This window comes from Carettochelys insculpta, chromosome 27 (genome assembly GCF_033958435.1).
Source record: "Carettochelys insculpta isolate YL-2023 chromosome 27, ASM3395843v1, whole genome shotgun sequence".
Taxonomy (NCBI): domain Eukaryota; kingdom Metazoa; phylum Chordata; order Testudines; family Carettochelyidae; genus Carettochelys; species Carettochelys insculpta.
Genome location: NC_134163.1, coordinates 7,647,488 through 7,672,125, shown reverse-complemented (window position 1 = coordinate 7,672,125; position 24,638 = coordinate 7,647,488). Strand labels below are relative to the sequence as shown.

General features: G+C 50.9%; 1 protein-coding gene across 1 annotated transcript in view; it reads right to left on the bottom strand.

The window, feature by feature from the left end:
* The window catches only part of LOC142002177 (excitatory amino acid transporter 1-like), a 59,935-nt gene extending 38,309 nt beyond the window's left edge, over positions 1-21,626 (bottom strand). The window contains exons 1-2 of the mRNA XM_074978065.1: positions 21,474-21,626; positions 3,350-3,480 (exon numbers count right to left, since the gene is read on the bottom strand). The gene's annotated coding sequence lies outside the window, so the exon portion shown is untranslated. The remainder of the gene's footprint in view (positions 1-3,349; positions 3,481-21,473) is intronic.
* Positions 21,627-24,638: the final 3,012 nt, after the last annotated feature.

The following is a 24,638-nucleotide window of genomic DNA, read 5'->3' as shown; positions in this document are numbered from 1 at the left end:
TATTGAACTAAGTGCACGTGAGGTCTTTAGGCTAGAGAGACACCCAGCGCCTCTCCCTTCTCCCACACTGCAGAATAACCAAGAAGGGCTCGTTGTAGGATTTTAATGGGACAATGAATTATAATGACACGCTGCTGGTAGACTTCCCATTTACATCTCAAAGCGCTGTACAAAGGCAGACAAGGACCATTGCCATTTTACAGCGGGGGAAAGGAGGTACCAGGAGAGGACGTGTCTCAAGTAAGGTCTCCCAGGAGTCTACAGCAATGCCAAAACTGAAACTCAGGAACTGTGGCCTTCCGGAGGCTTGGGCACCCGGGGAGCTCTGGAGCTTTTCCCTGGTGAGCTCTAGCACTGTGATGGGAACACTAAAGTAAAAGAGCCCCTCTTCTTACTCAGAGCAGGTCCATATGATGGTGGCTGGTATACCCTCATCCTCCTATCACTGCTAGCACCCATAGGAGTGAACCTGAACTAGAGCAATAGGGGCGTCACTCTAATTAGCAGACCACCCAGCCTCTCCCCAAGACCTGCCAGAGCCAGTTCAATTAGAAGTGCCCACTGCAAAAAAACACAATAATCAGAGCAGGTGGGATTCAATGAAAGAAATGGTTCAGCATCCTAAGGCAGCAACCTTTTAGTCTAATCTGTTTGAGGCTAGCAGGCATACCAGTGCTCTCTGCCCAGGAAAGGAACCTCCCCTCCTCCACTCTGCCTGGTTTGCCACCAGAGAGCTCAGCCCTGGGAACAGATCCCAGAGCCAACTGAGGCCACCAGCCCCATCCAGGGCTCTCCCTATCCATATGCAAAACACAGCCACATGGGGCACCACAAGATTTGGGGCACCAAATTGCCCCAAATGTCATGGTGCCCTGGGCAGCTACATGCTATGTATGGGCTCCAGCAGCCCCTAGTCCCTGCTCATCAGGTGGTGGTGAGAGCTAGAGGCAGAGGCAGCCACGCAGCCGGCGGCAGGAGGGAAGCAGCAGTTTCTCCTAGAAAGCTTTGCTTCTTTCTGGTCAGCTGCTGGGCCACAACTCTGCTGCTCCTGAGCCCTCCTGTCTGCACTCACGCTGCCCCCCGTATCTCCTGAATGCTCCCCTGGGGCTGCCTGCCTTGCTCCAGGGTGGCCAACTCTCCCAGACCAGATGGACTGGACACCACTGCAGCAAATGGCACGTGGTCCATCCAGTTAAGGAAAGTTCTCCTAGCTCCTTCTCACCACAGCTTCTGCCCCCGCTGCTCCCTTCCCCTGTGGAGCAGCCACTTTCTGTCGGAGGCTGCCCGTGTCGGCCACGCAGGGCACCAGTATTGCTAGGGATGGACCTGACCCCACCTCGCCTCAGCAAGACAGCACTTCCCAACCTCTCCCCTCCGCTCCCTCTGCCCAGGCTTTCTTTGCAGCCAGGAAGTAGCCAGAGATCTTGGAACAGTCAACACCATTTGAGACCACTTCTCTCATCTCCAGGTGACACTGCTACAGTGCCCTACGTAGGAGCAGTGTGTTCTGTGGGGGAAGCCACAAACCCTCTCCCAGGCAGCAGTACTGAACTGCCCTTGTAGGAGGTGGAACCTGGGACCCCAAAGGGTAGTGGGGTTAGCACATATTAGACAGATAATAAGGGAGAGGCTCCTTAGCATGGAAGAGTGGGTGACAGAGAGAATGTGTGTTGGCTGCTCCCTGGAGGGGGGAACCAACTCCTTTGGGGAAATGGGACTTCTCCAGTGCTGCGGGCAGAGGACAGTAGAGAGGGGAGTTCTCCAGTGCCATGGCCAGAGAAGAGGGGAGTTCTCTGGTGCTGGGGGCAGTGGAGAGAAGAGCTCTCCGGGTGTAAACGCCCACAGGTGGACCTGAACCTGGGACCTTTGTAACTTAGTGTAGGAGCTTCTGTCTACAGCAAGAGCTAAAAGCCATCTGGCTCTCAGCTGAGACTGCAGAGGGAGACCCATTCTTTCTCAGTGTAAGTGAACCACACCCAGGAGGTGTGCAGGTTACAAACTTCCCTTAGCTGAGGAACCACATCCCAAGCTTCAGAGACTCAATTAAAATCCCTGATAAGCCCCCACTTGTAACCACCCGACAGCCAGACTCAAACATAGGACCTCTGCAGGAGCCTCTACAGCATGAGCAAAAAGTCAGTTGGCTGTGGGCGGGGATTACACAGCCAGCTGACCAAAGGGAAGGAGTGCCGTAGTCCCTGCATGCTGTGCTCCCTGTAAGTTGTGCATTCGCGAGGCTGCTCAGAGCAGATTCAAAAGTCGCCCAGCTGATTAGCAGAGTGCCCACAGCACAGGTTTTGTTTCTACTAGTGGTGCACATTTCCACATGCTTCAGTGCACATCAAAATTATTCCACACATGGATTGAAAAGATTACAGGAAACACTGCCCCACAAGGAGAAGACAGGCAGACCGTCACCCTTGGAGCTCTGGTCAGTTGCCTGGGAGCTGGTGTGAGCAACAAGCAATTCCTACGCTGTGGCACTAACCCAGCCCTTCTTGGGGTGCCAGAAAAGAGGTGGAGGGGCACTGCTGGGCTGGGCTTGAGCCAGTGCCTTCCCACACTTGCCTGAGGGCTCTATGGGGTCAAGCTCAAGGGTCACTGGAAAGAGCAGTATCTCTGCTATGAGATGAATGGAGCAGCCCCTTTCCATGCAGAATGGTGGAAGAGCTCAGCTGGCTCTGGGCTAGAAATGTACCTGCCCAGCTCTCTGCGAAGATCTGGGAAACACCTCCTTTCCCCCATTTACTTTTTCTTCTCCATACCAGACACAATCACCCCTTCTGTTTGCCTGTAAGCCAGGACTGTGCAGCCACCTCACCCAGGCCTGTCCCAACACGTATGGCCTGGCTAGCTCTGGTCCCCCACAAACAGAGACGAGGGTAAGGGATCTGCCCAAGGTCACACAACAAGGTAGTAGCAGAGCTGGGAACAGAAACAACCCCCTGGAATTGTATGGATTGGAGAGCTAGGTTCCAATCCAGACCATCCTGCTTTGATCCAGGGTCCGAGTCCAGTTCCCAGGAGACAGGCTTCCATAAAGAAAATTATCTCCCTTTCAGACTGATGCCTCCAGTGGAATCTGCTTCACACCAGCCTCCAGCCCCACAAAACACACCTCAGTACAACCCCTCCATGGAGCCAAGGCCGGCTGATTTCCCTGACACCACCGTCCTGGTTAGTTCCCGTTCTGAAGCGCACGGAGAGCAAAGTTCCCTCGCACACATGCCTCGGAAAATCCTCCCCTTCCCTTATTGCCTTCACACATCCCCATTGTGTCCGCCTGGCTCCTGCAGCTTCCCCCCAAGCACTTGGGAAAACCACAGCTTCCAGCGGCAAGCCAACTCACCTACGCCGGTGCTCCTGGGGGTTAGTCTGAGTCCGTTTGTTCTTCCCTCCTTCGCTCCTCCCGCACAAAGGAAGGTGGCAAAAGGTTGTTGGGAAGGTTCGGCGCCAGCACAGAGCTCTCAGCAGCCGACTCTGAAAGCAGAAAGGATGGCTGTGTTATTCCTAAGCTACAAGGCAGTGGGGGTGGGGGCAGCAGGGAGGAGGAGACTGCGAGGATCTGAACGGATTGTGGGGGAGCCAGAGACTCAAGGCACCCGCCACTAAGGTGCTTCGTCGATTCCACACGGCAATTAACACTGACAGTGCTTGGCTGAGCTCCTCTGCCTCCACACACACACAAGCTGCAGCAAAGAGTTAGCGACAGAGAAAAGACTAGGAGAACAATGCAAGGCATCCCCAGGAGGCCCCAGCTCCATCCCACCCCATTTCTTCAGGCTGCCTTGCATTCAGAAAGCTGCTTGGATCCCACAGCTGGAGAGTTACCAGATCAGGACCCCAGATTTTCTTCTGTCATCAACCTGATCTCTGCAATCAGCACCTCCAAAGGCCAGTTCCACCTGCACACCTAAGCCCAGGAAACTGGAAATGTGAATGTTCTGCCCTTGTCCAAATGTGGGATCTAAAGCAGTGTATCAGCTATGTCACTAGCCAGGTGTCACGTATGCATTCTTCTGCAAACGAAATATACCCTTAATGCATTTTAGCTGTAGGACGATATTGCCTTTAGGGAAATGGGCACAGCTCCCACTGCCTTTCATCACTTCTTTGTTAAATACAGATTCCCAGAGCTCCCTTTCCCATGAGAACTGGACACTCGAAATCAGTGTTTCTTACATTTTTTCATACAACGGAACACCAAACAATAATACTTTGAATACAGAACACCAATGAAAATTTTCTTGAAAAAAAAAAAACAAAAACTACTAGTGACTTGGGACTGCTAGTGGACTTTTCCTGTAGTCCTGGTGGCTTGTGCCGAATGCTTGGGGTCCAACACCCACAAGTTAAGTAGTTACAAAGCCTGGGTGGGAGGTGAGCTTGTGTGAGCAACATGAATTGTCTGGAGGAGAGGAGATAAAACCCTGGCTTGGCGTGTGTGTCCAAGGCCTAACTTCCCACCACTCCCGGGTCAGCAAGCACCAGCTGCACCTCACCCAACCTGAGATCCAGCCAGGCCCATCCAATTATTGCCAGTTACCGATACCATAGTCTGTGCTCACTGGAAAGGAAGAGAGCTGAGCTGAACCGCAACAGTCCAGTTGCAGACCACTTTTCAGCTCCCCACCCACCTTCCCCTCTACAGCTCCATGTAAACCCTGAGAAGGAAGGGAGGCAAGAAGACATCTCAGAAACACCTTTGGCATAGCACAGGGGTGGCCAACACATGGGCCACAGGCCAGAATCTGGCCTGCAGAGCGTTTTCATCTGGTCCACAGAGCTGGCAGCGGTGCCATTTTGAAAGCCGGCTGGGTGGCTCTGAGCCACATGTGGCTCTTTAAGGAGCCATTTGCAGCTCCCGCTGCTGCGGCCGGACTCCTCCTCTGGCTCCATGCCCTGCTCGGCTGACAAAATAGAACTCAGTTTAATTAGTTTAAGAGGTAGCAGGAGGGATCTGGCCATTAAACCAATTAAATTGACTCCCATTATTTCAGCACGGCAGGGCAGGGAGCTGCCCCTGCTGTTCTGTATGTGGGGGAAGGGAGCAGAAGGGCTTTGGCAGCCATGCAGCCACAGTGAGGAGGAGATGGCAGCCCAATGAAGGAGCAGCAGGGGGTGGCCACATGCAGAGTTCCTGTGTAATGTAAATTAATCCTGGGTTTCAGGCTGAGAGGGGTTTAAGCCTGGGGAGTGGTGTGGGGCGGTTTGGGGCTGAGACGGGCGGGGGGGTTGGGGCTGAGAGGGGTTTAAGCCTGGGGAGTGGTGTGGGGCAGTTTGGGGCTGAGAGGGGCGGGGGGGTTAGGGCTGGGAGGGGTTTAAGCCTTGAGGGGGGAGCAGTTTGGGACTATTTTGTGTTCGGCCACTAGAATACGTAAAAAATTGCCATGTGACCCCCAGTGAGAAAAGGATGGCCACCCCGGCATAGCAGTTTATGCCTCTTTTCTGTTACCACTGCTGCAATCAGTGGTCTAGCCCAACGGTTCTCAGCCGGGATATACATATCTAGCCCGCAATCCCAAGCAATTACCCAACACTGCCCTCTGTGAGGAAGGAGCCAAGACCTAAGAGTTGCTTCACCTGCCCAAGAGAATCGCACTGGCATCGCCCACGCTGCTCCAGCAGCAGAACCAGCACAGACCCCAGGGAGCCATTCCTGCATGCCTAGCACTGATGGAAAGACAGCGGCTCCCAGCTCCATGCATCTATTGCCACTGCTGGGGCACATACTCAACAAACCCCACAGACAAATCTCTCTGATGGAGCAGCTGTTTAACCCCCAGCAGCTCCGCTCTGTGCAGCGGTTTCATACTCAGCAGAAACACCAGCAGCCTGTCGAAATGCATTAAATGCCAAGCATGCTCCATCTCCAGCCTTGGAGGTGGAGGGCCTGTCTCAGCTGACGACCACTATGTACTCTTAAGGTGGAGGTGCTGAAGGGCTTGTCCTGTCACCTCTCTGCCTCTCCACTTTGTGCCCTGTACCTACCTTCCTGCTCCAGACTCATTTCTCCCAACAGCCACCTGGTCTCAAACAATGAAAATAACCCGCGGTTGGCTCTTGAGCTGCCAGCATCACACTAACCAAGCACCAAGCAGCAGTAGGCTGCAGCACACCTCTGTGAGAGCAATTCTGCTGGACACTGCACCCCTGGGGGCAGGCCCAGGCCCTCGGACCTGAGTAACTCTTAAAGCTGTCTTACAGCAGTGCCATGTTACTGGCCCAGTGCAACATCTAAACCAAAACCCTAGACATTTCCAGGCTCCGAGAACTCACCCAGAACTGCCCTCTCCTTTCCCCCTCCGCTCCCCATCTCCCTTCTTTGGTTTCAGGTATTTCGCCTAATCTCTGAAGTTTTTTAACTTTTCGCTTGGTGAAGAAGCTGGACTTGTTCCCTGGCACCTTCGCAATGCCCTATAGGAGCTCAGGTGCCCTCCATCACCCACTGCCTACCATAGAGAGACTGGCCTAGAGCTGCAGGTCTCAAACTTTAACAAACTGAAGTTTCAAACTTTAACAAATCAACACCATTTTGATTTAAAAACAGATGCTTAGGAGAAAGGAAACCAGACACACACTCTAGGTCTGGGAAGTCATCTTTACCATTGCAGTAAAAGGAGCAAAGACAGCTATCAGTGGTGTGGCCCAATGGGTCCCAGCTGGGGTACACACACAGTACAACAGTGATGTTTCAGAAGCTACAGGAGATCATCTACAGCAGGTGTCTGCCACCTGCCCCTCCGGAGCCACATGCAGCTCTTTAAGGACTCCTTTGTGGTCCCCAACATTAAAATTGCAAAGTGGGAAAAAAAAAAAACCTCCTGATTATTTCTGATAAACAGTGAACACCTAAAAGCAACTGCAACAGCTGGGAGGTCAATTTCAAGGGTCCTACTAGATGTGCGAAATCAAACCCTGGAAGGTCGACCCTGACTGGGTCAATCTTCCAGGTGAGTGTAGACCTAGCCCAAGTAGCATACCTGTATCTGATTCTATGACCACTCAAGAGACCATGAAACAAGGAAAGCTATTCACAGATGGCGAATATATAAAAGAGTGCTTTATCGAAGTATAATAGCAGCTGTCCAGTGCTTTCAAAAACAAAAATGAAACAGTTCAGAATCCAGCATCCGCCAGAGAGAGAGAAGGTTTGGGAGTGAAAGTCAAGAAGACAAGTACAAGCACACATGTAAAGTGTCAGGAAATAGAATGCGTAAAATATGCGGTGGCAATGAACTGTTGTCCTATGTCAGTTAAAGGTTAATTACCAAGAATAAATGTATCCAGTCAAGTAGCTGGTGTTAGGTACTGCTTAGTGTAGATATCGCCTCTCCCCACCCCTGCCGAGTCAGAACTGCTCCCCTATCAAAACGAAAAAGCAGTCAAGTAGCACTTTAAAGACTAACAAAATAATTTATTAGGTGATCTTTCGTGAGACAGACCCATGTCTTCAGATCATAGTCTTCAGTTTGTTCTGGTATGGCTATGGTCTGAAGAAGTGGGTCAGTCCCACAAAAGCTCACCTAATAAATTATTTTGTTAGTCTTTAAAGTGCTACTTGACTGCTTTTTCATTTTGATAGGGGAGCAGTTCTGATTCAGCAGGGGTGGGGAGAGGCGACATCTACACTAAGCAGTACCTAACACCAGCTACTTGACTGGATACATTTATTCTTAGTAATTAACCTTTAACTGACATAAGACAACAGTTCATTGCCACCGCCCACCGCTCAGTTTAAATTTAACTCTGAGTTTAGCCCTTCATAACCTGTTTTACTTCCCCCAGTCACACTGTCTCTCATCTGCAGAGAATGACTGACACCAGACAAATTTCACTTACAATGGCTTTCCTCACACCAGCTGTGCCCTGTGATAGCCAGACTCAGTTACTACTGAGTTTTGTACCAGATCTATATGAGGACACCACAAAGTTACAGAACAGGCCTCCGGTTTCTTTAAACTGAATCCAAGTTGACAGTGATAATAGCAGGCGTGCACTCTGCATTTCACTGGGTGCCAGCTGGGTGGTGCCTTCCCATGGTGAACAGAAGGATGTTTTTGTCCCATCCTGTCTGGGCTAAGGCAAACCCCTGGGCTTGGACTGCCACCACCTGTCCTTGGGAAACTCCACAAGTGCAGGACAGTGCATCTCCCAAGCAATACAAGAGATCACAAACAATGAAGATCTGAGTTCCCCTCTCTAGGCTGGCTCCCTATGTCAATTTCAAGGTCTTGGGAGTCCTGGAGAAGGCCCTCAACAGTGGACCTGGCTGGGAATTTTTCTGCACTTTTTTTTGTTGTTCAAAAGTGGTGATTTGTCTGAAACTTTTCTGGGAAATATATTGGTTTTGGAAAAGCAGGTGTCAAGGTTTCTCATAGATCTGGGATAAACGTTCTGGAGGAGAAAAAGAGACAGATAAACCATCTTTTTTTGAAAGGTCCATGCATAACATTACAAATATATGTGGTGGACTTTTCTGCACAGTAGCTTAAAGGTGCAGCTAGGCCTTTTTCCATGGAAACGGTACATGTGAAAGCAGGCAATGGGTTAAAAATGGATATGAACCATACTTTGATTAATATTTTCATCCAATTTTAGATAATTACTTTCTCATAAAAATAATAAATTTTAGTTAAAGTCTCATTTGCATCACTGTTGCCATGGCAACAAAAAACCAGGGGGTCACTCTTCACATGGAAAAATATTTTAATTCTGCAGGCATTACCATAACTATTTTTCAATTTAAAACCAGCTCTTAGGTTGTTGTTGTGCAGGGTAAGGCACTGTGACCTAAGATTTATGTATTTTTTCCTCAGTTGCCTTCAGATTTGACTGGAATGCAGTTGTGATTCCTGAAGGAACAAAAGCAACCAAGTCAGAGGTTCCCAAAAGACATCCACGCAAAGGTCTAAAAACATGTGTGATATGTGATGTGGAGTCTCCTTATGCAGAACTGACCAAACCAAGAAACATGAACTCACGGAAGAATCTTTTAACAGACACAAAGATCAAAACTGTGCTGCCATTATGCAATATAAAAACACTGGTGAAGTATCTAACATATTTTATCACCTAAATTGTAGGAGGATCTTCACCCACAGAAAACCTGGCAACCTTCACAAAACAAGCAGGATCTTGTGGCTATAATGAAGACATTGGATAGGAATAATGAAAACCAAATGCAAAGAGAGTGAGCACAACATCCACCAGAGCAGTGTTTCTTAAACTTTTTGAGACCACAGAACACCAAACAACAATATTTTTGTGTGAAATACCCATGAATTTTTTTCAAAAGAAAAAACTGTTGGCAGACCAAAAACAAAAAACCCGAAAACCAGCAACAAACACAGCAAAAACAAAATTAAATTAGTAACAGAGAGGAAGCTGTGCTAGTCTATATACTATCAAAACAAAAAAGCGGTCAAGTAGCACCTTAAAGACTAACAAAATGATTTATTAGGTGAGCTTTGATGGGACAGACCCACTTCTTCAGACGATAGCCAGACCAGAACAGACTCAATATTTAACGCATACAGAACCAAAAATAGGTTGCAAACTTGGCTTAATTTAATTCTTGACTCCCTGCTCCCCCCACTCTCTGATTTGCTCACCTTGATCTGTCCCACATTAAGGTGCCAATATGGAAGTTTTGGAACAAAATGACATGTTTACTGTCGTAAGTCACCAGGAACAGATGTTATTCACCCTGGTGCTCTCAAGAAACTCAAATATGAAATTGCTGAACTACAAAGCATGGCACAGAACATATTTTATCAGCCTCTGTACCAGATAACTGGACGGTAGCTAATGTAACCTTGATTTTTCTTTAAACAAAGGCCTCAGATGTGACCCTGGAAATTACAGATCAGTAAGCCTAACTCTCAACACACACGGGGGCCATTCCAAGACAATGGCTTTGCTATTAGCCATTAAGATGGTACTTCCTGCTCCAGCCATTAGTTGTGCAGCTGGAGAGCCTAGAAGTCAAAGGGACACTAACCAGTTAAATATCAGAGGGGTAGCCGTGTTAGTCTGGATCTGTAACAGCAACAGAGGGTCCTGTGGCACCTTATAGACTAACAGAAAAGTTTTGAGCATGAGCTTTCGTGAGCACAGACTCACTTCATCAGATGCTGGTCATGGAAATCTGCAGGGCCAGGTATAAATAAGACAGAGCAAGGCTGGGGATAACAAGGTTAGCTCAGTCAGGAAGCATGAGGCTTGCTACCAGTAGTTGATCTGGAGGTGTGAACACCAAGGGAGGGGAAGCTGCTTTTGTATTTAGCCAGCCATTCACAGTCTTTGTTTAATCCTGAGCTGAGGGTGTCGAATTTGCAGATGAATTGTAGCTCAACAATTTCTCTTTGGAGTCTGGTCTTGAAATATTTTTGCTGTAGGATAGCTACTTTTAAGTCTGCTACTGTGTGGCCCAGGAGATTGAAGTGCTCTCCTACGGGTTTTTGTATATTGCCATAACCAGTATATTGTATATTTAACCAGTTAAAAGGACCGTTGGGGTGGAGTGTGAGTCCCTGTAGAACAATGTTGATTGAGATAGAAACAAGACAGTCTGAAGCAGCTTGCTAGCCTCCGCAGCAACCAGAGAATGGTAATCCCTAGGGACAGACAGGTATTTGGATGGGCTGGTCACTGTACTAAGATCTGTTTTCGCTTAAATACTTTGGTTCTACATAAAACAATATTTTGCTTTCAGGAAGCTCTCTTATCACTGCCTATCACTGTCATTGCTCCAGAGGACTCAACTGCAGGGGCTGAATTAGGTCTGCTGAAGAATAGCAATGTAAAATCCCATTTAATTAATGAACCAGTTAGCAGATTAAATAGAGGGGAGGCCGCAGGGCCCACTCCCACCCAGCTGTGCTGCCACAGACAAGGGCTGCTCCGGCCTGGCTGGAGTGCCCTTGCCTGTAACACTTGCAGGTTGGCAACCCCTCAGATGAGGGCTGCTCTGGCCGTTCTGGGGCACCCCTCGCTTGGAGCAGGCCTGGTGGGGCTGGAGCAGACCCCTGTCGGCAGTGGACTTACTGGTTAACCAGTGAAACTTTTAGCATCCCTACTGAAGAACTCCTGGGTAGCACTGAGAGAGAACCATGTGATCCCAGCCTAAGCAGGTGTGTGTTTGAGGCCAGAGACCTGAAAGATGGGTGTACTCAGAGAGACAAGGAAGAGGCACCAGTGACATTTCATCCATCTTGACTAGGTTTTCCACACTCACAGGCTCACCAGCCTCTTGGGTTTCTGGGGCACGGGCACCAAACCACAGACCTGCAGGGAGCTCTCCTTCCCTTATATAACCCCAGGAGTCACCCACACTCCATGCCAGGCATCTGCATCCTCTTCCATTAGCTCCTCCACTTTGACAGGGGTCAGTGGGATGGAGATGAGACATAAGGAATCAGCAGTCTGACACCCAGCCCTGCCCTGAGCTTAAGTATAGGGGGAATCTCCATGTGTGAAACCTGGAATTCAGGATGTTGGCATCATCCTTGTGTTTACCCATTGCAGCAGGTTTACCCTGCACACCCAGGACTCACCCCATAACCATCTGAGCGTTGGGCAGAGATGGAACAAGCTGGGGAGGCTTTAACTCTTCATATACTTTGGTCAGCCTTCCCCACATTGGGCCTGGGCTGCTCCAGCACACACTGCTGCCCCTCTCCTGGCTGTGGTGACTGCTTCCACATTAACCTCTTCTCCACTGTCACTTGGCTGCTCTGATCTTGGAGATGAGGCGTGAGAACTCATTGGTCTGGAATGAAGACCCAAAAATCCAGCTCCAGCCCAGGTTTGGGAGCACTGCTCCCATCTGGAAGCTCTTGGTTGACCAATTCAAAATGTGTTAATGGGTCTCAGTCCAGCTCTAGTGCGCCAGGTGTCACTTCACAAACACCTCCTCAACAGAGAAGACAGTGACTGCGTGGGCTATGGGGCCTGCACACCCTGACCAGGGCTGAGTCACTAGAGGGTTAAGGGGAAGCTAGCACTTTTAACAGTGCTCACTCTTTCCTCTGTGTCAGCCTAAGCCATCGGGAGACAGGCAACCCACTGCCTGGTGGGAGGCAGGGTCAGTGGACAAATGGGACACAATTTACAGAGGTGGCACAATGTGGGGCAGCAGCAAGGGATGCTTTCAAGGCCCCTTTCCCAAATGCATCTAGCCCAGAGCAAATGTGCTCTAAGAAGAAGAGTGGAATTTTCCAGCTGGCTGGGCTGATTCTGAGGCTGACACACCCCTGGCTCCCTAACGTCGCTGCTTACTAGGCTCCATGAGCTCCAGGGCCTGAGCTGTGAGATTCCTTAGGGGCCACTTCTAACTTCTTCTAGGTCAGGAGCAATCCCTGAAAGTAGATCAGAGAACTCACAGCGGAGGTGGCCTGATAGCGCTAGTGCTAGGAACAGACCTCCCCTCTGGCTCACTTTCTCTAATGAGCTAGGAGCCAGTGTGAGCTGCTCCTCTTGACAGCACATAGCCCATTGCCATTCAGAGTTGCTCTAAGGCGACGTGACTACACAGGGCCTTGTGGGCAAGCCTGGGCTCACCATACTCCCCTCTACTCCAGCAGAGCCTGTCTAGGAGTTTAAGGTACAATGGATCAGAAGGCAGCTTTGGCATCTTCCATAAGAGGGGCTGAGCAGGGAAACCTACTGCTATGGAAACTGCCCCTGAAGCCCCACATCTGCCAGGAAAGACCCAGGCTCCATCACATCCATGTGGAGGTTTTATTAGGTCAAATGTTCTGGGTTTAGCTATGTCCTCAGGTCAGACCTAAACTAGCAGGACTGCCAGCTCATCATACACTCATCTCACCAGTAACAACGCACACAATGGAGTTATGTCAACCTAGCAACGTTCTTCACTGCCCAGCCACGTGTGAACCACAAAGCCATATTTAGGCTACTACATTGCCTGAATGTGTCCGTGTCACCTGGGCAAACCCAAGCAGCTATCCCTCAGTGCCTCGGTGGGAAAGAGAACAACTAAAGAACTTCCATCACAGCAACAACATGACCATGGGGGGCAACATCACAGGATTTTCTCATTCTCCTATTGTGGTGAGAGGATAAGCCAAAATCAGTTACAGAGGCAAAGCTAGGGAGATCTGACTTAACGCAGACATGTCCAGGAAGTAGGGGACAAATGATCAGGAATGAAAAGGCCGGAAAGTAAACTTTTTTCACATAAAAAAAATTATTTGTAAAGCTGAAAAAACCAACAAGCCCATAAAAATCACTGAATCCAAGACTGCTCGTTTGTTCCTTTTTTGAGCCTGCAATTGTCTGCTGGCCTTGGTCTGGGAACCATCAACCCACAGGCAGGCTTTGGCAGCCTCCCTCTTCTTGTGGGAGATGCTGGTCTTCAATTTGGGCAGTGTAGCAAGGCCAGCACGTATTTTTCTGGTGAGCTGCCAGATCTTAGTGATTACAACTTAGAACCTGACAGGACCACAACATGAAAAACCAGATCATTACCCATGGATACAGACGGGCACAGTCAGTGCTTGATGGTGAAATCCAGCCACATTTAACCGGCTTTTGGATAAGGAGATGTGATAGCGAGGGCAGGCAATGGGAAAAGTTCTGCAGAAGAGTAGCAGAAAGGATTGCTAAGGTGGCTGGCATGGAACAACAACATCAAATTGTTGACAGTGCATAAGGGAAAGACAGAGCCTATCCTAGGCAGCAAACTAACAGTAACTTACATTCCTATAGCTAGAGAGAAATTACATAAGGCTTGCAGAGTGATGCAGAGAATAGAAGTGTTATACAAGTGATTTAGATACAAATATATAAGGACTCTGCCCAATTTACTAAAAGAGATTTGTCATTTGGCTTTTGCTGTGTGCTGCAGGACATGGTTGGCAAGAAGAAAAATGGCCCAGGCACAAACGGACCATAAACCACTGTGCAAAACAGAGCCATAGCATGGAGCCTTTTATGCCAGAGACCCTACAACCAGTGAAATGAAGGTGTAACCCACATACCTATGTGTGGTTCACTGTCCCATGTAGTGGTACCTAGACCAAGTCACAGAGAAAAAAACAAGTGTTCTCTACAGCTGAGCTGAGAGTCAGCTGGCCTTTAGCACAAGCTGTAGAGGTACCTGCACTAAGCTCCATAGGTCCAAGGCTTAAGTCTGCCTGTGGGCAATTAAAAAGGCACTGGAGAAGCACGCGTCTAAAGTAAGTGTGGCTCAAATAGTACCCTCTGAAGTAAATGTTCACAAATTCAAACAAGAAACACAAACTAACTCAACCTTACAGTAGTCTAAAGCTGTGTCTACACGTGCACGCTACTTCGAAGTAGTGGCACTAACTTCGAAATAGCGCCCGTCGCGGCTACACACGTCGGGCGCTATTTCGAAGTTAACTTCGACGTTAGGCGGCGAGACGTCGAAGTCGCTAACCTCATGAGGGGATCGGAATAGCGCCCTACTTCGACGTTCAACGTCGAAGTAGGGACCGTGTAGACGATCCACGTCCCGCAACGTCGAAATTGCCAGGTCCTCCATGGCGGCCATCAGCTGGGGGGTTGAGAGATGCTCTCTCTCCAGCCCCTGCGGGGCTCTATGGTCACTGTGGGCAGCAGCCCTTAGCCCAGGGCTTCTGGCTGCTGCTGCGGCAGCTGGGGATCCATGCTGCAGGCACAGGGTCTGCAACCAGTTGTAAGCTCTGTGTATCTTGTGTTGTATAGTGCAACTGTGTCTGGGAGGGGCCCTTTAAGGGAGCGGCTTGCTGTTGAGTCCGCCCTGTGACCCTGTCTGCAGCTGTGCCTGGCACCCTTATTTTGATGTGTGCTACTTTGGCGTGTAGACGTTCCCTCGCAGCGCCTATGTCGATGTGGTGCCGCGCAACGTCGAAGTTGAACATCGACATTGCCAGCCCTGGAGGACGTGTAGACGTTATTCATCGAAATAGCCTATTTCAATGTTGCTACATCGAAATAAGCTATTTCGATGTAGGCGTCACGTGTAGACGTAGCCTAAGTGCATAATTCAAATGAAAAAAGGCCGGCGACTTCCCACCTGAGGTAAAAATGTGTTGAGATTACCAAGATGAAACGGATCCCCATAATGGGACTCTGCAGAAAGAACACTGTGTCAAAATCACAGAGCATGAAGTTGGAAATGTTAACCACAATGCACAATACATGTCTCAATACAAACACTGGGAGCTCGCGAACAGGGTGGTTGCTAACAGGAGGGAGTTTTGAGAGGGGCTCTCCTGGGGAAGGAGGGGGCAAACTACAGCACTTTCGGGTAAGTGGCTGTCTGGAGTGTGTGGGTATCTGGGCCTGGGCTTGTCTGTTTGTTTGGAATGCTGAGAGGTCTGTTTGTTTGAAAGGCTGTGCACTCAGGCTGTCAGTTGGAAGCTGTTAGCCTTGATTAGGTTTGAAATCTAAACTCTGCGTGCCGATTGGCTGAGCAGTAGGCAGAGGGAGGGGCTCTCAGGAAGCCCAGGGCTTTTTAAACCCTGCTGTCAAGCAACCAGGGAGCCTGCAAACAGGGTGGTTGCTAACAGCAGAGAGTTTTGAGAGGGGAGTTTAGAGGGAGCTAGTTACTTCTACAGGGGTAAGGGGTGGCAAGATGGGGACGGTGGCGGCGTTCCCAACTGCTGGCTGGAGCTGAGGGACGCTCTGCCCCCAGGGTGCAGCATGGGCAGCAGGACACAGGTGGGTTTGGGGGAGTGTGGGAGGCGAGACTGAGGGGTGTCGGTGGTGGGCATGTGGTTTGGCTGTGTGTATGGCGGTGCCCACAGAGGCTGGTGGTGGCACGCCCGGCTCAGATTGCCTGGGCTTTCAGGCCCAGTCCTGCAATCCCTGCACACGCATCCCACAGCAGCTTCGTGGGGCTCCGTGGGCAGCTGCAGCCAGAAGAAGAGTTGGTAGCTTTGGCGGGTACCCAGGGCGCTGCTGGGCCACGAGATCGGCACCTTCCTGGAGCACGTGGGGCTGCAGGAGCACATGGCCAGGTGCAGAGAGGCCAGGGGACGGGGGACCTGGGGATGATGAGAGCTGATGGGGTGGGGGGGGCAGTGTGGTGAGGTGGGGGGACATGGGAGTGGATGGGGGATCTAGGGGTGATGGTAGCTGATGGGAGGCAGAGGGGTGGGGAGGAGGGTCCTGGGGAGGGGAGGAGGCCATCAGGCCACGGGGAGCTATGGGGACACGTGGCGCCAGGGAGGTGCAAGAGGTAGTGCGATCATTACCCATATTCTCCTTGCCCCACTGCCTTGTGGGTTATCCTGGGAAGGAGCAAGGCTAAGGGAGTAAACCATAACAGAAAATCCAGAGGGGAGTCCTAAGGCGGTTCTGTGCCAACTTCTGGCATTGACCCGGCAACTCCTGCAGCTGAGCTGGTACCAGGCGTAGAGGTTGTCCTCTCCTTTGGACTATATCAGTAAAGCCGAGAGGGCGACACTGGCGTCTGGGCAGCCCAGGGTCCCAAAAAATTGCCCAGGCTCGTGCCTGGAGAGGTACTCCAGCATCGCTTAACAGCGTTGAACCAACACGGGAAGTAAGAGATACCGGTTATAAGCTCTTGCTCGATTGGCGTAGAGAACGAGTGCCGGGGTTGCCTTTGACAGTGAGAGATCATCGCATCTCACTGGACAGTCACCACCCGCCTCAAGCTGGGCAGCCCCCAGCCAGAAGGGTACTGTCCCGCCACAGTTCACCTGCGTCACTGGGTGCATGAGGCTTAAGGTTCCCAAACCTGACAAGTGACTGAAATTTGAGCACCAGGCAAACCAATAAGAAAATCAACAAGAAAAGGCATCAAAGTTTTAAGCTTGCTTGCTGGAATGTGAGGACCATGCTGACCGGTTTGACTGAAGATCTTCAGGACATCAGCGACACCCAAAAGACCGCTGTCATCGCTGAGGAACTGAAGAGGCTCCAAGTTGACATTGCTGCTCTGCAAGAGATGCGACTCGCAGATTCGGGATCTCTAAAGGAAAAGGACTACACCTTTTTCTGGCAGGGTAAAGCCCAAGATGAACCCAGGGAGCATGGTGTTGGCTTTGCCATCAGAAACACCCTTCTACAAATGGTGGAATTAGTCATGGGCAGATCAGAAAGACTTCTTCAGGTCATACTTCAAACTTGCACCAGTTATATGACATGCTTCGTGCAGCCCTAGAGCAAATACCTGCTCACAAACAACTGTACATTTTGGGTGACTTCAATACGAGAGTTGGAGCCGATCGTGACCCATGGCCTTCCTGCTTAGGCCACTTCAGTGTGGGAGAAATGAATGAAAATGGACAGCGTCTTCTCGAACTTTGCACATGCCACGATCTGTGCATCACAAACACATTTTTCCAAACTAAGCCACAGCACAGAGTGTCATGGAGACACCCACACTCGAAACACTGGCATCAACTAGACATGGTCATCGCTAGATGCGATAACCTCAAAAATGTCCTTCTGACACACAGCTATCATAGTGCTGACTGTGATACAGATCACTCGTTAGTTTGCTCCAAACTCAACGTGAGACCCAAGAAACTGTACCACTCTAAACCTACTGGAAGGCCTCGCATTGATGCCAGACAGACAGCAAACTCAGAGAGCCAAAAAGTTCAGAGTGACCCTCAAGGAGAATCTGTGCAGCAGCCCTGGGCATGCCAATGTGACATCCAAATGCAGCATCTGAGGGATACAATTTACAACATGGCCTTGTTGGTGTTTGGAAGAAGAGCTAGAAACACAAGTGACTGATTCGAAGCTAACTCCGATGAGATGATTCCAGCCATCGAAAAGAAGCATGCTGCACTCCTGGAGCATGAACGCTCACCGAGCCAGAGTACCCTGCAAGCACTCAGAGCAGAGAAAAAAAACAGTACAGCAGACAGCCAGGCACTGTGCCAACAACTACTGGCTCAAGCTATATAGCAGCATCCAGACCAGTGCTGACTCTGGTAATCTCAGGGGAATGTACAAGGGCATCAAGAAGGCATTAGGACCCACCCAGAACAAGATGGCACCTCTGAAATCCAAATCTGGTGAAGCCATCGCTGACAAAGCCAAACAGATGGAGCGCTGGGTCGAGCACTACTCCGAGCTGTACTCACACGAGAACATTGTGGTTGATTCAGCCCTCGATGCCGTCGAGCTCCTACCAGTAATGGACGAACTGGATCAGGAACCAACTCTGGACAAACTGAAGAAAGCCATGGACAACACTGCAGTAGGAAAGGCCCCAGGCCAGGATGGTATACCACCAGAGGTAATCAAGTGTGCCATGGACACCCTCCTGGAACCTCTACATGAGCTACTGTGCCTCTGCTGGAGAGAGGGAGACGTTCCACAAGATATGCACAATGCTAACATCGTAACCTTGTATAAGAACAAAGGAGACAGAAGCGACTGCAACAATTACCGTGGAATCTCCCTCCTAAGCATCACTGGCAAACTGTTCGCTCGCGTCATCCTTGGCAGACTCCAGAAGATTGCTGAGAGGGTGTATTCCGAATCACAGTGCGGATTCCGCGCAGAGAGATCTACCGTTGACATGGTCTTCTCTCTGAGGCAGCTACAGGAGAAATGCAGGGATCAGAGGAAGCCACTCTATATTGCCTTCATTGACCTGACCGGCAGGAATGGACTGTTTAAACTGCTCCAGAAGATAGGCTGTCCTCCTCAGTTACTCAAGATGATCCAGTCTTTCCACGAAGACATGAGAGGAACCATCCAATATGACGGCACATTATCGGATTTTTTCAGCATCGGGAGTGGCATCAAACAAGGATGCGTCCTTGCTCCGACATTGTTTGGGATCTTCTTCGCACTCCTCCTGAAGCATGCCTTTGGATCTTCAACAGAGGGCATCTTTTTGCACACAAGATCTGATGGGAACTGTTTAATCTTGCAAGGCTGAAAGCTAAATCTAAGGTGCGGGAAGTCCTCATCAGAGATATGCTGTTCGCAGATGACACTGCTCTAATGTCACACACAGAAGACCAGTTTCAGAAACTGCTGGATCAGTTCTCCAAAGCATGCAAGGACTTCGGGCTTTCCATCAGCCTAAAGAAGACAAACATACTTGGTCACGATGTTGCTGAACCTCCATCAATCAGCATTGACAACTATACGTTAGAGGTTGTCCACGAGTTCGTTTACCTCGGGTCCACCATCACTGACACCCTGTCATTGGACACCGAGCTAAATAGGAGGATCGGAAAAGCAGTCACAACTCTGTCCAGACTCAGAGAGAGTGTGGAATAACATCAAGTTGTACACCCACACCAAAATGCAAGTCTACAGAGCCTGCATCCTCAGCACCCTCCTTTACGGCAGTGAGTCTTGGACCCTGTACGCCCGCCAGGAAAAGAGGCTGAACGTCTTCCACTTGCGCTGCCTCAGGCGCATCCTTGGAATATCGTGGAAGGACAGTGTCCAACACAGCTGTCCTTGAGCAAGCTGGAATCCCATCCACGCACACCCTCCTCAGGCAGCGGCGGCTCCGCTGGCTTGGCCATGTCTACAGGATGAATGATGCAAGGATCCCAAAAGACATCCTGTATGGTGAGCTAGCCTCTGGCAAAAGACCTCCCAGATGCCCCCAGTTGTGCTACAAAGATGTTTGCAAGAGGGACCTCAGGGAGGTAGATATCGAGCCGGTCAGCTGGGAGGAGCTGGCAGACGATCACAGCAGATGGAGGCAGGAACTACACAAGGGCCTTCAGAAGGGTGAGATGAGGATCAGACAGCTAGTAGAGGAGAAGTGAGCCCACAGAAAGCACAGTAAGGACCTGCCAGACACCCATTACACATGCAATAGATGCAGCAAGGACTGTCACTCTCGTGTGGGCCTTCAGTCACAGTCGACGCTGCAAATGATGATTCCAAATGGAACTACGAAGGGCGCGATCCATAGTCTACGTAAACTGAAGGATGCCTACTACTACTACAAACACTGAGATGTTCCATGCCTACCACCGTTGAAAATCTACAATAAATACAGGAACCAGAATGCAAGAGGATGAAGGAAACTTCATGTGATTCTTGACGCTGGACCAAGGTTTGCAACAATCAATTTGACACTCTAACTGAATTCTCTGTCCAGATGTGGTGTCTGCTAACTAAAAAGGACAATGAAAAATAGTGAAGATTCAGAGGAGAGCTACAACTAGTCAAGAACAGAGGGAAAATGCCTTACAGAGAAGCTCAGTCTATTCAGTTTGTGAAAGAAAAGAACAGAGAGTGCGATAGTCACAAGTGCCTATCTGGAGAAGATTGTTGGTAGCAGAAAGTTCTATAATCTTGCAAAGGCAAAACAAGATTTGGTGGAGGTAGATAAATTCAGAAAAGAAATTAAATGCGAAAGTTTAACTAATTACCTAAGGATGAGATGGAGTCTCTGTAACTTGAAGTCTTTAAGTTTGGAAATGTCTTTCTAAAAGATATTCTGATATTCCAGAATGGGTGGGACAAGCAGCACACAGCTGGAGCAGCCCTGTGGCAGCCTTTAAAAGGAGCCCAGAGCTCTGGCTACCACTGCCAAAGTTGCAGTGGCATGGGCTGAAACTGGGCCCCTTTGAAATGCTTGGCCTGGGGGCAAATGCCCCCTTTCCCTACTCATCCTCCCACATCCTCTGATTATTGGATTACAATTCAATTTAAAAACTAAACTGAGCTGTTACATGTCAAACATCAACACATTGCAACCTTAGCTTGTCCTGAGACACCCGACCAGTTAGTAGCAGATACAGTCCACCATTCCTCAGGGATCACGTCAGTAATTCCCTTTGAGTCTGGCCCTGCGCATGAAAAAAAGCTGGAAAAAAAAATCACTGATCTAACAATCCACTGGCTGGAAGCTGAAGCTGGACAAATTCAGACTGGAAATAAGGCAAACATTTGTAACAGGCTAATTTACCAAGGGTCATGGTGGACTCTCCATAGAGGGCCTTTTCTGATGAATTGTTCTGGAGCAGTTCTCTGGCCTGTGTTATACAGGAGGTGAGACAAGGTGGTGATCACCATGGGCCTTTCTGGCATACGCAGAAGAGCCCTGATTCATCTGGAGTTGGAGATACACACTTACACCCCTCTCTGAGAGCAGGAAGGGATAGTCCAAGATCATTGTGTCCAGTCCTCTGTCCTCTGGACAGGACCAGGCACCATCCCTGCCTTTTTCTTTTTAAATATATTTGCCCCAGACCCTTAAATGATCCCCTCAAGGGTTGAGCTCCCAGCCCTGGGTTTAGCAGGGAGACCGCTCAAACCGCTGAGCTGAGCTGACCTTCCTTCCTGCAGGGCCCCGGCCCTGCTTCCAATCCCAAGCAGCTTTCATGGTTCCGCACAGCCAGACGCACCCTCAGGCGGCCCCCGCACACGTGCGCCCCCCGGCCGGGCGCGGTACGGGCCATCTCTTATTCACACTGGCCCGCCCCACCCCGACCCCAGCGCCCTCCTAGCGGGGCTCCGGCCCGCCCAGGGCAGCGCACCATGCCCGGCACCTCAGCGGCAGCCCTGGGGATCAGGAGACTCAGTCCCGACCCGGCGGCAGCCAGACCAGGGCTGGCCCCGGCCGGGCCCCGCGGCGCAGTTCCGCGCTCCCGGGCCGGGGCCGGCGGCTCTCCACGTGGCGCGCAGCCAGCCGGTTCCCGCCACCGCCCGGCGCCCCGGTCCGCGGTACTTACTGAGCGGCGCGGCCCCCCGCGGCCCCGGGGAAGCAGAGTGCTCGCGCCAGGTTCCCGCCCCGCGCTGCCATTGGCCGAGCCCGGGTTGCAGTGGCCCTTGCCCGGGCGATGCCTGGCGGCGGGGGGCGGAATGTAGCATTCCCGCTGCCCCGCGTTCCTTTGCCACCCTCGGCATGTACCGCCATGATGAGCGTTGCTTTGTCCTGCATCTGCCGCTCCCCCGCTCAGGATCAGGCCCTCCAGCTGGGGGTGGAAGGGCAAATGCATCCCTGCAAGGCCCGGCCCCGAGGTGAGCTGCCCGCTGCAACAGCGCCGCCTCGGGGTAGCGCTCGGGAGGATTCCAGCTTGGGCTGTAGCCTGAGCGCCTCCAGCAGCCAAGAGCCCAGACTCCAGCCCGGGCCTGGGTGGGGTGCTCACAACTAGAGAGCCCCTCAGTGGGCAGGCCAGGCGCGGGTAGGGTGCCCACAAGGCACAAGTGTCAGAGGGGGTCGCTCAGTCTGTGTCTGCAAAAACAGCCAGAAGTCCTGTGCACCTTATAGACTTAACAGGTATTTTGGAACAAAAAGCAGGCCAGTAGCACTGTAAAGACAAGCAAAATAATTTATTAGGGGATGCGTGGGACAGACCCAGTGCTTCAGACCATAGCTGAACCAGAACAGACTCAATATTTAAGGCACAGAGAACCAAAGACAGTAATCAAGGAGGACAAATCAGAAAAAAATGATCAAGGTGGAGCATGAGCTTTCGTGGGTAAAGACCTGCTTCATTAGACACGCGAGTGGGGGGCTCCAGAGGAGGGTTTAAATATATGGGCGCATGAAGAGGTGGGAGTCCCAGTCAAGGGGAGGGCCCGAGTTGACAAAGTCAGTTCAGTCAGGGAGGATGTGGCCCATTTTCAGATATTCACAACTCCACTTTAGCTGCCAGCTGGAGAGGGATTAGTTGCCCTGCACTACGGGAGATGCAGCTACGTCCCTGCTGGGGTCCTTCCTCCTGCAGTCCCCCTTAAAATCTTGGAGGAGGGGGGACACACAATACCCCCCTCCCTGCCCAACATAACCTGCGTTATCTGTAAAGCAGGGGCCCCATCTCCCTCTCCTACTGCTACCTGCACACCTGGCTGGTCAGTCTGTGCTGCACATGCTGTCTGGCCAGCCCCTGATTGATTTTACCTGCAGCCGTGGCTGTGTTGACTTGGGAGCAGGGCAGCTCCAGGCGGTGGGGGAGTAAATATATGGGACAATTAGCCCCTGTGTTAAAAAAAGTCAGGACGCCTGCCTAAAATACTGTCCCAGAGAAAAGGGGACAACAGATGATCACCCTATGCAGGGGGCATCTGGGAATGTGGCAGCTGCCCCATGGCAGGGTCCCTGGCAGTAGGGGCTGCTGCACTGGGGAACAGGGGAGCTTCCTTGAGGAGAAGTTTCCTCACAGCGGGAGCTGCCTCCCTTAGGCATGGGATGCCAGGGAATGAGGCAGTCGTACCAGGGTGGAGCTCCCCAGCAGCGGGGAGTACCACTATGGGGTGGTGGGGAATGGGGGCAGCTTCCCTGTGGAGGAGCTCCCCTGCAGCAGGAGCTGCCATCCTGAGGTGCCAGGGAGCTGGGCAGCTGACCTGCAGCTGGAGAACGGGAGCCCTGCAAAATAGGGGACAATTTGCCCATTTCTTAAAATAGTCCCGCAGTGTGTGAAGCAGCTTCAATAAGGGACTCACCCAGTAAAAACAGGCCGGATGGTCACCCACGGCACAGGTTTTCAGCTGCAGTGAGAGAATAACCTTAGCTGCAGGGGTGAGAAGCCCCATACCTTGCGGACAGGGTCCTGGCAATGCAGGGCCAGGACCTGGACCACAGGCTCTGCCTCGTAGTGCAGGAAGTGACTATGCACCGTCACTCCCCCTCCCCCGCATGCTGGGGGAATGGCAGCCGCCAGCTTGGATTGAATGTTGGAGCAGCTTGTACTGGAATGCGCAAGGAGAGAAAAAATTCTTGATTCAGTGATAAGTGGAACAAATAATTTGGTTCCAGCACTGAATATAACTGAATTGGTTGGTAGCAGCAACCATAATGTACTTAATTTTAACAGCAGGGCTGGGGTTGGGAGTTACGAAGAAACCCACCATGTAGCATTTAAATTCAAATAGTAGAAGTACACAGCAAATTTGCTTTGTACAGAAGTTAGTTTCCCCAACCCATAATTGCCTTGTAACAAGTTCTGAGAAGACGCAGCTGCAGTCAGTGAACAAGATGAGATGCAGAATCCTACTTGGGACACGCCTGCAACCACAATCCAGGAGCTGCTGTAGATCTAGTGTTCCAAGCACCTTTACAAGCTATGCTCCATAAGCCGAGGCTCAACCCCATCCCTCATTTAAATGTGGTGAGCACAGTTAATGTGCCTATTTTCCATATGCCATACAAGGCAGTGCAGCAGTTTCATATGAAATAACTGGCATTGAAAGACTACATTGCATCTAGTGAAACTGAGGAGTAGCCAGCCCCTGCCCCTCTGCTGGCTTCCTCTCCTAGACCCCCCAAAGGCTGCTAGGGCCCCAGAACATGGGGCAATGGGACTCCTAGGGCAGTAGATGCCTCCCAACATCCCAGGGACAGGCACCATTCTGAGCCCCATCCCTGAGACCCATTGCCCCATTACGGATTTTCTTCCCAATCCCTCCTCTGCTCACAATAAAAGTCGGGGCCCACAGAGTAACTGGAAACCCAATTCTCCCTAAAGTTGCATACCTCCCCCCTCAGTAACTCCCTGGGGGGATGTCCCTGTTGGCCAAGAAAGGGGTTGCAGCATACTAGGGGGCAGGATACCCTGCCTTTTGCAGCTCAGAATATCCTCAATTCCCCACTGGGGCCAAGAAGAGCAGTTTGGGGGGTCTTGACTGGAAGGGGGCTCACCCCTCATCAGCAGGGTGCCCTATTCTGCCCCCCCCACCATTTCCTTTCTCCCAGGTAGAGA